General features: G+C 45.4%; 1 protein-coding gene across 6 annotated transcripts in view; it reads left to right on the top strand.

The window, feature by feature from the left end:
• LTBP1 (latent transforming growth factor beta binding protein 1) overlaps window positions 1-15,152 on the top strand; it is a gene marked incomplete at its 5' end in the record, with an annotated part of 356,935 nt that overhangs the window by 199,170 nt on the left and 142,613 nt on the right. The window lies entirely within an intron of this gene.

Raw genomic sequence — 15,152 nt, 5'->3', positions numbered from 1 at the left:
AGGGGCTGTCCTTGCCAGCCCTTACCTGTGTCCACAGTAGAGGTATCGCTGAAGGTAGGACGCACACCTCCGTGAGAGGTGCCCAGAGCCGCGGTGTTGCTGATCCTGCCTCTCTAAGCCCTGCCTGCTTCATGTAGGACACTTCTTCCCTGGAGCTGAAAAGACGGTGAAGATGGGGATTGGATCCAAAGGGGGGAGCTGCTGCCTGTGAAAGGGAACATGTCTGCGTGTCCCTGGGCTCATGCCAAGTGGCAGGGAGGACGTCTAGCTTTATTTGGATGGAGAATGTGGGCCTGAACTGCTAGGATCATCAAAATACAGATTCTTAGAACTGAAGTAGAGGACTTCAGAGAATGAGTGATGACCCAGACATTACCTTTCCCCCTGCCCAATATCCAGTCTTTACCCAGACCAATATCTTTGGACACCGAAGAGTCCAGTGTTCATTTAGCCTGACTTGTTTCATAGCTGAGCAAGTCCATGCTTCTTTGGTCCTTCCCGTGCCCATCCTCTCAGATGGTTTGCATTTTATTGGCCATGAAAATGCCTTTATCATGACATGGGATATCCAATTTCTGTATTTTATACCTCTAGGGCTCACTAAAATAACACACCGATTAATGCTTAGACTCTTGCTTTTGCAGAAGAATAGGCATTGAAAATAATTACGGGACAGTGTGTTACAGAGTGGAAGTTACATCACTTCTGATATTGGCAAAGTGGTAAAATCTTGTGGTCGTTACATTGGAAGATGATAGTTTTGAGCATGCATGTTGGAAGTAGTTTTAAGAGGCCATGGCTTAAATTGATGGTTGATTTAGGCTCTGTAAATTACAAAAATGTTTAAAGAGTCACAGCTGGTATTTCTAGGGTCTGATGTTTGTTTCTTGGCGTTGTCTGCATGTTACTTTGGAATTGAAATTTGTTGAGATGAAGTGGAATCATCTGGTTTACTAAAAATAAATAAATAAATAAATAAATAAATAAACAAATAAACAAACAAACAAACAAACCACCCCCAAACCAAAAACAATCCAGCCCTCTGAAATCTGACCCATAAAGTTACAGTGAAAAAAGGCAACGTGGCCCTATGGTGAGCGACAGCAGAGTGATTGCCCTACACCACCCTGCACCTTCCCCCGCCACCCTGATAGTCTTGTTTTCGTTTTCTTTGCCATCCTTCCATGTTTTTCTTTCTCCTCTTGTCCTCCTTTTGTGTGTAAGAGATTTATATGTAAAACGGGAGATTCTCTTTCAACAAGATCTCTCTCTGAGACTGTGCGTTTACTCTAGTAATACTGCGGCTGTATTTCGAAATTTCTGTTTCAAAAGAATTATTTCAGAGCCAGTTTATAAGCGGCACAGAAAAGTCAGTCTTTCTTTAATCTCCTGCAGCTCCCTCATTTACTGTATTCTCAATGAACTGGAAACTTCCGATGGTCAATTCAGCCTCCGGGGAGCAGGGATTTGCCACCACTGAGGGTATTTAAAAGAACCGGTCCTTAGCCTGAAGAGAACTCTGAAATCCAGACAGAGGAGTTCCACATATTCCGAACAAAGACCGAAGTGCCTTCAAGGTGACCACCTTGAGGAGGACTGGTTTAGATTGTGCAAGCTTTAATGGAGTTGATAAGGAAGTGGTCTTAACATCCTGTGGCTTTGGGGCAGGCATCTTAGTAAGACAGTGTATTTTTATAAAATTGATAGCTGATAGAGAACATTCACAGTTATGGCCTTGGTTGACCTTCAGAACAACTTCAAAACAAGGAAAAGTAGGTAGTCTTGTATCCCAGTTATTTAAGTGAAACTTGAAGCTCACAGAGGTAGGGACAGACTTGTGTTGTTATTTCCAAGTCGATAGCTCTTTTTTCCATTTTGGCAAACTCACCATTCTCTGGCCCTCAGTATCTTTATTTTACAAATAACTGGTTTGGCTGAGAGGACTACCAAGACCTCTTTTAGCTCGACAGTCCTCTGACTATGATGATTTTGACATCTTTCTTTTCCACAATCTTAGACCCCACTGATACTAAGAAATGGCACCGGTTCCGTGGACAGAGCAAGCTGTACAAATGTCAAATACAACACCTAGAATGATCTCTCAGATCTACCCTGACTTGAGAGACTTCTCTCCGGGGTCAGCACTTCTCAAAGCTTGTCTTTTTCATGAGGGCAGGGCTCTTATGAGCTGAGCTCAGTGCTGGGCAAAGATGAGTAGATAGTAAAGAGATGAGCATCAGTCAGGTTAGGCTCAGTTGTGCTGCAGTAATAAACACAACAAAAACTTCTATTTTGTACACACTTGATGCCTGACAGGCGAGCAGGGGGCCCTCCCTGTGCTACTCACCTCTCAGGGAATGAGGCTGATGGTGGTTTCACCATGTTCCTGATGTGCTGTCTAGAAAACACAGCCTCCTCCATTCCTGCAGCAGAGGGAGAGAGGTACTTACTGCAGGGGACACACAGGACTTTTCCCATAGCCCAGTGGTTGGCAAACTGCAGCTCGTGAGCCACATGCGGCTCTTTGGCCCCTTGAGTGTGGCTCTTCCACAAAATACCACGTGCGGGCGCGCACGTACAGTGCGATTGAAACTTCGTGGCCCATGTGCAGAAGTCGGTTTCTTCGGCTCTCAAAAGAAATTTCAATCGTTGTACTGTTGATATTTGGCTCTGTTGATTAATGAGTTTGCCGACCACTGCCCTAGCCCATTACACAGACTGAGTCACATGGCCCTCTTTCACTGTTAGTTTTATGGCAATGTTATGGCTGAATTGTGTTCCACCTCCAAATACATAACTTGAAGCATTAACCCCATTGCAGCTATATTTGGAGATAGTCTGTAAGGAGGTAACTAAGATTAAATGAATTAATAAGGGTGGGGCCCTGAGAACAATAGGATTAGTGTTCTTTTTAAAAAATGCATGTTTTTATTGATTTCAGAGAGAGAGATAGAAACATCAGTGATGAAAGATTATCACCAATTGATCGGCTGCCTCCTGCATGCCCCCTACTGGGAATCAAGCCCAGAACCTGGCATGTGTCCTGACAGGAAATCGAACCATTACCTCCTGGTTCATAGGTCGATGCTCAACCACTGAGCCACAGTGGCCGGCGGGATTAGTGTTCTTAGGAGGAACCAGCGAGCTTGCTCTCTTTGCCATGTTGAGGACACAACGAGACGGTGACCTCCTGCAAGCTAGGACGGGAGTCCTCATCCAGACGGACCCTGATGGCATCTTGAGGTTGGACTTGACCCTCCAGAACTGTGATGAAAGGAGTGTCTGTGTTTAAGCCGCTCCCCCGCCTTAATCTGTGGTATTTTGTATGGCAGCCCGAGCTGACTAATACAGTTAGGGAGCTGGGACATGGCGGGAAGCAAGTGGTTCTTAGGTGAGCTGTAAATGTTCTGCCAAGTGGCAGAGCAGTGGTCGAGACAGACTTGATTCCCTGCTTGCAGAGAACTAAAAAAAGCTATTAATATGATTTGTGGCATTCAATTTTTCTATGCTACTTGCAACCAAACCACAAGTAATTATTAGTTTTGAGTTCTGTGTACTTGGATACGACACAAAAAAATGGAAAGCTTAACCCACTGAGGCACGTGTTACAATTTACATAGTGCTGTGAGGCCCCAAATGGTTTCTGTTCCTTTCAGTATCTCTACATAGACAAGAAGGAAACTGGCAGACATTGAAGTTTAATATAGAAAATGTCTCTCAATACAGTTGTAGAAATAAGCTTTGGGGAAAAGAGGCCTTTATGCTCATCATTTGGGAGTGATCTGGTTGCCATAGTAATAGTAACGATGCCTATATGCCCACCTTTATTTCCTCCCTCAACACGAGTATATCCTTTTAGACACATCCCTGGTAATGGAACTTAAAAATTTTTTAAATACTTTTACCATTTAGTACTAGGATGTGTGATGTGATTCATGTTGTTTTGCTGCAAGGAAAGGCTAATAGGAATTAGCACATCAGAAATATAGTCATGACAATACTTACTCTTTTTGCAATTTAAGAATAGCAAGACACACATGTATCACAACCTGGCAGATTTGACTATTGACATGCTCAAATCATTGTAGAGGTGGATAAAATAGGCAGCCCAAATTTGATCATTTCTTTAGAAAAGATGTCAAATCAGAAGTTTCACGCTTAAGAGTTATTTCCCTTTGTATGTTACTTTAAAACCATTTTTGTCTTGGTGTAACTTTTAAAATACCGTTTCATAAACTAAAGTAGCTGTCTGGAATTCCTTGAAGCCCATGGTTTGGCTTCAGCAGGCTTTAAACAAAAACACTCTCAGAAATCGATGTGGATACATTTCCAGCAGTTAATGCCCCCGTCACAGTCGATACTTTATAAAATCAATAGCCTGAAATATCAGAGGATTAAGGTTGTATCAGATACCTCAAAATACCTGATGTTGTTTTAATTACTCTTAACAAAAGAAAGCTGGGTGGATTAAAAAAACAACAACCAACCTTGCTTATGAAGAATGTTCTGCTCAAGCCAAAGCAAATTTTTTACAAGTTCTTTTAGAAAATCTGGAAGTATTTAAGCGTTTTCCTCTTCTTCTTATGAGACAATGCTTGTTAGCCTGCCAGTGCTCCATCATACACTATTCTCCTTCATGACAACGAGCCTTTAGAACAAGTTGATCAAATAATGTTGCCGTAGCTGCTTTAGTGATAGGGTTCAGAGATTTGGACCCTCTTTCTTATTGGCACACGGATATAAACATATTTAATGTTCTTGTACATGGACATTGAAGAGCTCTCAGGGGGGTTTTCAGTTTAATTTGGAGCTATAGTTTGTCCAGAGGCTAGAAGAACGCCATTTCCTTGGAAGATGGGCAAAAGTTACTTTGCCAGAGGGGAGATGTGTTTATATCATAGCAAAAAGATTGATGATAGGAACAAAGAAGGGCTGTGACAGAGGTTTGGATTAATCCAACCCATTACATACAGTGAGAACTTTCCCCATAAGGAACCTCATTGTTTTTATTAAAAGAAGTCCAAGATTTCAAAAAATGGCATTCATATCCCTCAACCAGGTTCATTGTACTAAGGTGGTAAGTTCTGTCTGCCAGAATGCCTCAGAGTTTTATGGCAGAACATTGGAATAAGGTACTTCTAGGTGTGGGTGGAAGTGAGCCTGGCAACTGCACAGATGGAATGATTTATGGGACACTGTGCAGTATGGGTTGATCAACTCTAATGTGACTTGATAATGGTCACAGCTCACAGCAGACAACATCTGCATCTCTGTAATTGTCTCGAATAATTTTTGGTATTTCGCCTATTGATAATGTATTATCCTATATAATAAAAGGCTAATAGGCAAATTGATCGAATGGTGGACCGGTCGCTATGACGTGCACTGACAGCTGAACGCAGGAGCTGCCCCCTAGTGGTCAGTGGGCTCTCACAGGGGGATCGCTGCTCATCCAGAAGCCCTGAGCCAGGCTCACAGCTGGTGAGCGCAGCCAGCCTCTCCCGCCTCCACGGCAGCACTAAGGATGTCCGACTGACGGCACGGGGAGTGGGCCTAAGCCATCAGTCAGACATCCCCTGAGGGCTCCTGGACTGTGAGAGGGCGCAGGCCGGGCTGAGGGACCCCCCCTCCCCTGAGTGCACGAATCTCGTGCACAGGGCCTCTAGTTCATTATAATTAGTTATCCTATCTAATAAAAGAATAATATGCAAATTGACCGTACCTCCGCCACACCCACAAAGCCATGCCCGCCAGCCAATCAGGAGCAAGTATGCAAATTAACCCAGCCAAGATGGCTGCGGCCACGGAGCAAGCAGGAGGCTTGGGTTTCTCTGGCAATGGAGGAAGCCAAGCTTTCCGCACACCCTGGCCAGCCCTAGACTCCACTCAAGGCTACAAAGTTTCAATTATAGAAGATAAATAAATCCCAACAAAAATGGCGGCAGCCACGGAGCTGGAGAGAGCGGGAGGCTTGGGTTGCCCCTGGCGATAGAGGAAGCCAAGCTCCCGCAGCCCTGGCCTGCCTTGGCCTCCGCTTAAGGCTACAAAGTTTCAATTATAGAAGATAAATAAATCCCAGATACCAGGGCTCCCGCTTGGGTTGCTGGGGGCCGTGGCTGGCCTGAAAACCACCACAGGCCCCTCGCCCAGGCCGCCCCATGCCCCAAGGGAACCCCCCCCCCCTGATCCGGGACACCCTTCAGGGTAAACCAGCTGGCCCCCACCCGTGCACCAGGCCTCTATCCTATCTAATAAAAGAGTAATATGCAAATTGACCATCACTCCAACACACAAGATGGCTGTCCCCTTGTGGTCAAAGATGGCTGTCCCCATGTGGTCAAAGATGGCTGCCCCCATGTGGACACAAGATGGCCAGCAGGGGAGGGCAGTTGGGGGCAATCAAGCCTGCAGGGGAGGGCAGTTAGGGGTGACCAGGCCTGCAGAGGAGGGAAGTTGGGGGCAAACAGGGTGGCAGGGGAGCAGTGAGGCATCAATTAGCCTGGCAGGGGAGTGGTTAGGGGTGATCAGGCTGGCAGGCAGAAGCAGTTAGGGGCAATCAGGAAGGCAGGCAGGCGAGCAGTTGGGAGCCAGCATTCCTGGATTGTGAGAGGGATGTCCAATTGTCCGTTTAGGCCCGATCCCAGTAGGACATCCCTTGAGGGGTCCCAGGAAAGGGTGCAGGCCGGGCTGAGGGACCCCCCCCCCCCCGCACCTTGCATGAATCTTGTGCACAGGGCCTCTAGTTCATTATAATTAGTTATTATAGTATAATCTAGAAAGGAGCCATTGAAGAGCCATGATGACTTTCAGGAAGATAGAGCTGCCTTTTTTTGTGAGTATAGACTGGTAGGAAAGGGGTAGGCAAGAGGTAGGGTAGAGAAGAGGAGGCCCATTCTGGACATCACTTGTCAAGTTGGTCCAGGTCTGAGCATCATGTTAGGACTAGATAACAGGCGGCATTATGGAATCTAGTGTATCAATCTGGCAGGCAGGTAACATTTAAGGAACACTGTCCTTCACTGGCTTGCCATGACACAGGACACCGTTCCACCATAGCTCCCAGGATACCTTCATAAAATCATAGATTTTAGGCACATCAGTGAGTATTAGCAATTAGTCTATCCTTAAAATTTTAACAATGAGAATGTTAAAGTCCAGAGAAGTAAATTAATTTGCTTCACGACTTGTGTTGAGTTTGTGGTTGGTGAGGACTAAAACTTAGGCTTTTTGGTTTTTACTCCATTGTTCTTTCTACTATGTCATCCTGGCTCTTAGTCCATCTCTTCTGGGGAAGGAGGATTCACAAGAAATCATGGCTATCTGTATAAGTTGTTTCGGGCTGCCACAACAATATACTATAGATTGAGTGGCTTAAACAACCAAAATGTATTTTCTCCTAGTTCTGGAGACTGGCAGTCTTAAGATCAAGGTGCTGACAGACTCATTTCCTGGTAGGTTTCTCTTCTTGGTTCTCAGACACTCACCTTCTTGCTGCACCCTCACCATGGCAAAGGGGGAAAGAGCTCTGGTCTCTTTCTCTCCTTATAAGGACACTAATTCCATCACAAGTCCCCTACCCTCATGATCTCATCTAAACCTAATCGCCTCCTAAAGGCCCCACCTCCTAATACACTTGGGGTCAGGACTTTGACATATGAATTGGGGGAGAGGGGCACACAAACATTCAGTCTACAACACTAGCCGACCATGAAAGGACAGATATATTCTCTGGGATCTGTGTTAGGGAGTTCTGTGTGCTCCAGTGTCTTATGATTGGGCTATAGATGTTTACAGGGAGGAGATGCAGAGTGGGCTTCACTATTTTGGCTTCATGATCTTGGTCTTCTGGCACCAAGACATGGTACATGACCAGAAAGATCTTGATGTTCCTAAAGTAAAATGGTCTGCGTTTTTGAACATTGATTTTACTGGTTGAATTATTGTAATTCAGAGACACCAGGTCGTGCTTCTTGAGTAGAATTAAGATGAAATTCGCCTAATTACAAATTCTTCACAGCATTTATTCTCTGAGCATTTCTTTATTAGCCAGAACACTTTTATGAAGACCTGAACGTTTTAAGTAAAATCTTAAGAATACCTTATTTTTCTTATTTCTATGTCTATCTGAACTATTTATTTACATATCTCTTCTTGTAAGTTGACTCTGGAACATTGTATATCGAGTAACTGTTAGATTCCTCGGTCCTTTGTTTGTAAATGAGGGCCCTGGAGGAAGGAGTCTAATACTGAGAGTGAGCTTCATGCATGCTGGCCATATATGGCTGTTTTATGTAGAATCTGCCTCTTGTGTATTTTATCTCAGTCCTCTTGAGAGCTCTGTGAAAATGGACATTTTTAGTTCCATTTTATCGAGGAGGAAATAGGTAAAGGTTAAGAATTTTGCCCACGGTCATGTAGGTGGTAATTGGACCCATGTTGGTCCAACTTCAAAAGCTATGTCTTGTCATTTTCTCAGCTACTGTTATCTCTACACTTCCTTTTATGGGGCCCACAGGGAACATGATTGTGTGGAAAGGTCAAGTTCTCATTCATAAAGCACTAACTCTACTGAACATGGAGATGCCCAGGTGTTTGCTTTGTGTTAGAACATGTCTTGTTAAAAAAAAAAGGAGCTCATTTGTGCTGAACTTAAGTCCCTTCTGCTACTTGTTTGAGAAGAATAACCAATGAGCCTTTGATAATTACTCAATTTCATTTTTTTGTCCTCTGATGATTACTGATCCTGTTTACCTTACATATAATTTCTCTCTCCTCCCCCCCATAAATGATATACTCTATCCCAATAATTCTTCTTTTTACTTTTCAGGGGAATCACCAGATATAAAAATTATTTAATCATCTCCTCCTCTTTCTTTTCTTCTTTATCAATATTTCTGTGCCTGCCATTACTTTGAAGATGCCAAATATTTAATTGGACACAATCCATACCTTTTTGCTTTGGGAAAAAAGACAAACCTTGATGTTTCCCTTTTCCTGTCTCCTTTAATCCCCAACTACAATCGAATGGCAAGTTTGGAAAACTCTCCATGGTTCACCTCCAGCTCATTCTCTGACTTTCCCCACTCATTCTCTGTTCTTTGTATTGGGCCTGCCTCTGTCTGTCCTTCTCCTCCTACCCACTCACCCTGGGTCCTCTCCCTGCTGGTGGTGGGCCCTGGGTGTAGCTAGAGTTGTTCCATCTCTTTGGAATCTCTTTCTCCCCAGTACAGCAGTTGAGTCACTGTCTTGTTTCAGCTCCTGTCTAAACATGGTCCTGTGTACTCTTGCAAGGGTTGAAATGAATCAGCATCCCCTTCTTTCATGTCTGACTTCAGTGTAATCTTTAGAGACATTTAAAGAATCTGTATACTTTAACATTTTAAGTTATATTTATCCATGGTTCATTGCCATATTCTCTTTGATAAAACAATCTTTATTCAAACTCAAAATATTTTATCCTTCATTGTATAATGAGAATAAAATAAAATAAAATAAAATATAATGAGAATAAAGTAAAATAAAATATATGAGAGAGGTAATTCATAAGAGTATTTTATTATGCAAATCGCCAGCACTTTAACACTTTATAGATTACCAGTAACCTGGTGCACGAAATTCATGCACATTAAAAGGGAATTAATTAGAGGAAATATTTTAAAATTGCTATTTGTCCTTTCTCTATAATAGAAGTGTCAGAGATGAAAGAAAATTAGTAAAATGAATATGAAAATCTTCCTCCTGTCAGAGTCTGGGGCATGCCGTAGGAACCAGAGTCAAGTCCCCACCCACCCACGTGTGCCTCGAAATCGCGTGAGACCCAGACCCAGCTGGCCCCACCCCCATTGGTCTAGATCCAGACCTGGCCGGCCCCACCCCCATCAAGCCCCGCTGGGAGGGGGTCCTCAAGTCGCCTGGCCTAGCGCCAGGGCCGGGGGCATGGCCTGAGGTCCCCGGGCCGGGGGGCGTGCATTGAGGTCCCCTGACCCAGGGCAGGGAGCACAGCCTGAGGTCCCCCATCATGCCCTGAATGGCGGGAGGCATGGCCTGAGGTCCCCCATCAAGCCCTGAATGGCAGGGGGCACGGCCTGAGGTCCCCTGTCAAGCCTCACCAGGCGAGAGGCACAGCCTCAGGTCCCTGCTGATAGCTCGTTAAGGCTCGTTATTGGAACTCGGCCTCCACTGTGGGTGCAGCCATCTTGTGTTATGGAATCCCTGCCTCCATTGTGGGCATAGCCATTTTTGTTATGGCGTGATGGTCAATTTGCATATTCCCTCTTTATTCGATAGGATCCTCACACAGCACAAGAGCTGAGGGGACGAATGGAGAGTCAGCCTACATACTGCTTTCCAAAGGCTATGTCCTAGTGCAGAACACATCCCAAAGAGTCACCTTTTTCTAGTTTCCACAGAGGTGGTAAAGGCAGCCCTGCTTGATATGAATCAATATTACTACAATCCTTTGAAGTTGGGATTATTGTCCCATTACTAGCACAGAGAGGCTGGATTATCTGTTGAACATCTCACTGCTCATCAGAGAGAACTGGGATTTCCATCCAGGTCTAATGAGGCAATTCAGTTCTTCTTTCTCTTTCCCATGGTTGGATCTTCCGTCCTCAGAATGTGGCCCTGTGCAGCAAACATTCCTGGAGTGAGGATTTGTAGGTACCAGTAATTTTATGGTATGAAAATTAAATCTCTAGTATTTATCACAACCTCTTCAACTTATTGTTCATCTTTGAAGTAACTCCAGTGGTGAGTTTTTAATTAACAAAAATTGTAAGCCTTGGTTGCCAAATAAGTTTCGAGCTATCATTCCAGCTTATGTATTTAGAGGGAGCTCTAAAAACATCTGTAATCACAGGTTGACCAGGAAAGTACTATGGCACTATCCCAAAATTGAGGATGAAGTCTACTGATAAGTGTTCTCAATCAGATCAAGATTTAGAAAAGTACATTGTCTTGCAATCTGTTAATTTGTAACTTTTCATGTTTGCCAGAACCTTCATGGTTCCCTTTGCACTGCTCTACGTGGGTCATGCATTTGCAGAATCCTAGCATGGGTGTGTGGAGTCAGAGTGTCCCCCAATCTGCAGCGTGGAGTCATGTGAATTTGGGGGGGAGGGCAGCTATAGTGCATTGCTCATTTGACAGGATAGAATTTTCTTTCTGACTTGAAATAGCTGAACATTGGGTTATAAGTGTAGCACGCTTCTCCTGGATTGCTTATGCGCAAGGTATGCCGTGAAATGAGAGACTGGCTTTCTTTGAAAATGTGGTGAATGATTCACATAGGAGAAATTCCACTTGTGTTTTTCACTTGTAAAACTCACCTCAATCTGGGCACAGAAATGTAGTTAAGCAGAATCAGTCTGTGTCCATGTAATTATGTCTCATGGAGAAGCAGAATCCTCCCATCTAAGAGGACATTCTGAATTCCAGCATCCTCTTCTATCTGGTCTCTCCCATGTGGCCTTTCGGCATGGAGGAGAGAAGATCCTTCCTCTGCCTTCTTTTCCTCTAAATATTTCCCACATCCAGGGAGGACCTAGCGGTACTGGGTAGTCTCATGCAAGCGCCCTGAGTATGGCCACAAAGATCTCTCGGGTGGAGTTTCTGGCCACACGCTGAAAGCTCTTCATAGCTCAAACACTACAGGGGTATATACCTAGAACTTAGTGCCTTGCTGTAAGCCTGCCTTCGTCCCTGGCAGCCTGTTCTCATGCTGTGCAGACCCAGTTTTGGGAAGAACACACAGTGTCTGGTACCACCTACACGGCCGTTTATTTCATCGCTTTGGAAGGCTTGTGCTGCTCTTGGCTGTAGACCTGCAAAAACAAAGCCATGGGATAAAGCAGCCCCAGTCCTGTAACGAAAACCTGGTACCTTTTGTGAGGCCCGGTAGACAGCAATGATTTATTTTCGCCGTACCAAATCAAACATTTTAGGAATCCCAGGTGAAAATTGGATTTTAACTGCTCCTAAACTTTTGAGCATATAAAATCAGCAAGTGTTGAGGGTTTTGCTTGATGAAGAGAAGAACCCTTAGAGCCTGATACAAGAATGATCAACATGTGATGTGCTCTGGTGTCTCACAGAAGTCTGATGGATAAAACTGGAAAGACAGCAGATCGCAACAGTGGAGACCACTGTGAACTTCTTTAAAATAATTTTTTCAATTACAGTTTATATTCAATATTCTGTTGTATTAGTCTCAGGTGCACAGCTTGGTGGTTAGACAGTCATATGCTTCATAGAGTGTTCCCCTGTAGACAGTCATATACTTCACAGAGTGTTTCCCTGTAGACAGTCATATACTTCAGAGAGTGTTCCCCCGTAGACAGTCATATACTTCATAGAGTGTTCCCCCGTAGACAGTCATTACTTCACAGAGTGTTCCCCCGTAGACAGTCATTACTTCACAGAGTGTTCCCCCGTAGACAGTCATTACTTCACAGAGTGTTCCCCCGTAGACAGTCATATACTTCATAGAGTGTTCCCCTGCAGACAGTCATATACTTCACAGAGTGTTCCCCCGTAGACAGTCATATACTTCACAGAGTGTTCCCCCGTAGACAGTCATATACTTCACAGAGTGTTCCCCCGTAGACAGTCATATACTTCACAGAGTGTTTCCCCGTAGACAGTCATATACTTCACAGAGTGTTCCCCTGTAGACAGTCATATACTTCATAGAGTGTTCCCCCGTAGACAGTCATATACTTCACAGAGTGTTCCCCTGTAGACAGTCATTACTTCACAGAGTGTTCCCCCGTAGACAGTCATTACTTCACAGAGTGTTCCCCCGTAGACAGTCATATACTTCATAGAGTGTTCCCCTGCAGACAGTCATATACTTCACAGAGTGTTCCCCCGTAGACAGTCATATACTTCACAGAGTGTTCCCCCGTAGACAGTCATATACTTCACAGAGTGTTCCCCGTAGACAGTCATATACTTCACAGAGTGTTCACCCGTAGACAGTCATATACTTCACAGAGTGTTCCCCCGTAGACAGTCATATACTTCATAGAGTGTTCCTCCGTAGACAGTCATATACTTCACAGAGTGTTCCCCCGTAGACAGTCATATACTTCATAGAGTGTTCCCCCGTAGACAGTCATATACTTCACAGAGTGTTCCCCTGTAGACAGTCATATACTTCATAGAGTGTTCCCCCGTAGACAGTCATATACTTCACAGAGTGTTCCCCCGTAGACAGTCATATACTTCACAGAGTGTTCCCCCGTAGACAGTCATATACTTCACAGAGTGTTCCCCCGTAGACAGTCATATACTTCACAGAGTGTTCCCCCGTAGACAGTCATATACTTCACAGAGTGTTCCCCCGAGATGTCCAGTAGTCACCCAGCACCATACAGAGTTATTACAGTATACTGACTACATTCCCTGTGCGCTAGCTAAATCCCTGTGACTATTCTGTAACTACCAGTTTGTACTTCTCAATCCCTTCACCTTTTCTTAACGTGACCATTGTGTTGCTAGTCTTGTGCCTGGAGCATCACTGCCTCTTTCTTCTTCCTTGCCTTGCATTTCACCTTGCAACCTCTGAGAGTAAGCTGAAGGAGTCTGGGTACTACTGGAATCAGCCCGTCTGTGCTTTACTTCTCTCGGGTTCACCATTTGTTCATTTGTCCCCTCTCTCTCTCTCACCATGTTCCAGCTTTGGAGAGCACACAACATCCTGCCAGAATCATTAAAAACCATAAAACACACACACACACACACACACACACACACACACACACACAACCTAATGACTTCAAAGCGATGATATAACTAAAAATTCATGAACTGTGCAAGGCCACCTCTGGCTTCGTTTTTCAATTTGTTCACTTAGCGCCTCAGTCAGAATGCTGCTATGCCCGGACCCGTGGGAAAGAAGACTGTCCCTGGAGGCTGCCAGGTGACTGTGTCTGCGCCCTGCTGCCCTTGGAAGGTGCACCACCTGCCCGACTTTCTGCCAGTGTCCCGCTCACTGGCCTCTGTGCACTGGCTGATTGCCATTGCTTTTCACAGAGTCACTGCTCGCCTGGGTGGGTGGCAACTGGCCCCTCCCTCCCTCCAGCATTTATTGAGCATTTGCGATGTGCACTGTGCACTGGAATATAAAGGTAAATAAGATATGTCTACATTCAAGTAAGATGCATTGCAGAGGCTGTGGAAGTGTGAGAAACGTGCCGGAGGAAAGAGGAGGGAGGAGCTTGCTAACACTGAGGAGACACGAGGCTTCCCGAGGCTTCCCGTGACGGTTCCTCAGAGTTGGGGCTCATGAGATAAGAAAGTTTCTCCGGGCAAAGGAAAAAGGGAGGGCCATCAGAGAGAGAAGGAACAGCTTTCGGAAAGACAGTGTAGAAAACTAGTCTTTTGGGATGCCTGAGGATGGGTGTAGGGAGGTGAAGGGGGGCAGAGAGAAAGTCAGAAAAGCTGTCTTAGGCAGGAATAGGAAGGACCTTCTGTGTCATGCCAGGGCGTTTGCAGCCTTCAGACAGTGGGAGTCACTGACGGTGTTTCATTCGTGGAGGAATGTGGTCAGATTTGTCTTTGGAAAGTTGACTCTTGAAACCGCTAGAGGATTTTGTGGAGGTTGAGGCAGATGAAGGCCACGGACCGACCCCTGAGATGTGGGGTGTGGGCTTAGCCTGCACAGCAGGGGTGGAGTGGTCCTCCCTGCACAGCTGCCCTCAGGTGGGCACACAGAGCCGGGTCAGCTTTCCTAGACCCTTCCCAACCTCATGGAGTCGGTCTCTCTTCAGACCCCCACCTCTCAGCCTCTTCTGGCCTCCTGTGGTTGACCAGGGTCAGGAGATGGATCTTTACATGGGGCAGTTCCAGTTGGTCATGGCCTCCAAGCCCTGCTCTTCTGCCTCCTGTCTCCAACCTGCCGGTGTCTGCCTAGCTTGGCCAACCTCCTAGGTCAGTCTGCCTGGCTGCCTGGCGCCTTCGCCACTGCCGGAGCAGTGCGAGCTGATCCGGCTCAGCCAGTGAGCATCTCGTGTATTGTCCTCTCTGTTCTTCCCCTGCCCGGGCCATGGGGTTACAGGGAGACCAACAGCCCCTTGTAGATGGGATCTGTGCCACATCCTCAAGGTTTACACACCTGCCCTGCCCTTAGAGTGCTGTTTCCTGATGAT

Source organism: Plecotus auritus, assembly GCF_963455305.1.
Source record: "Plecotus auritus genome assembly, chromosome: 8".
NCBI lineage: Eukaryota > Metazoa > Chordata > Mammalia > Chiroptera > Vespertilionidae > Plecotus > Plecotus auritus.
The sequence above is the reverse complement of the archived record's forward strand: the minus strand, read 5'-3'. Positions and strand labels throughout refer to the sequence as shown.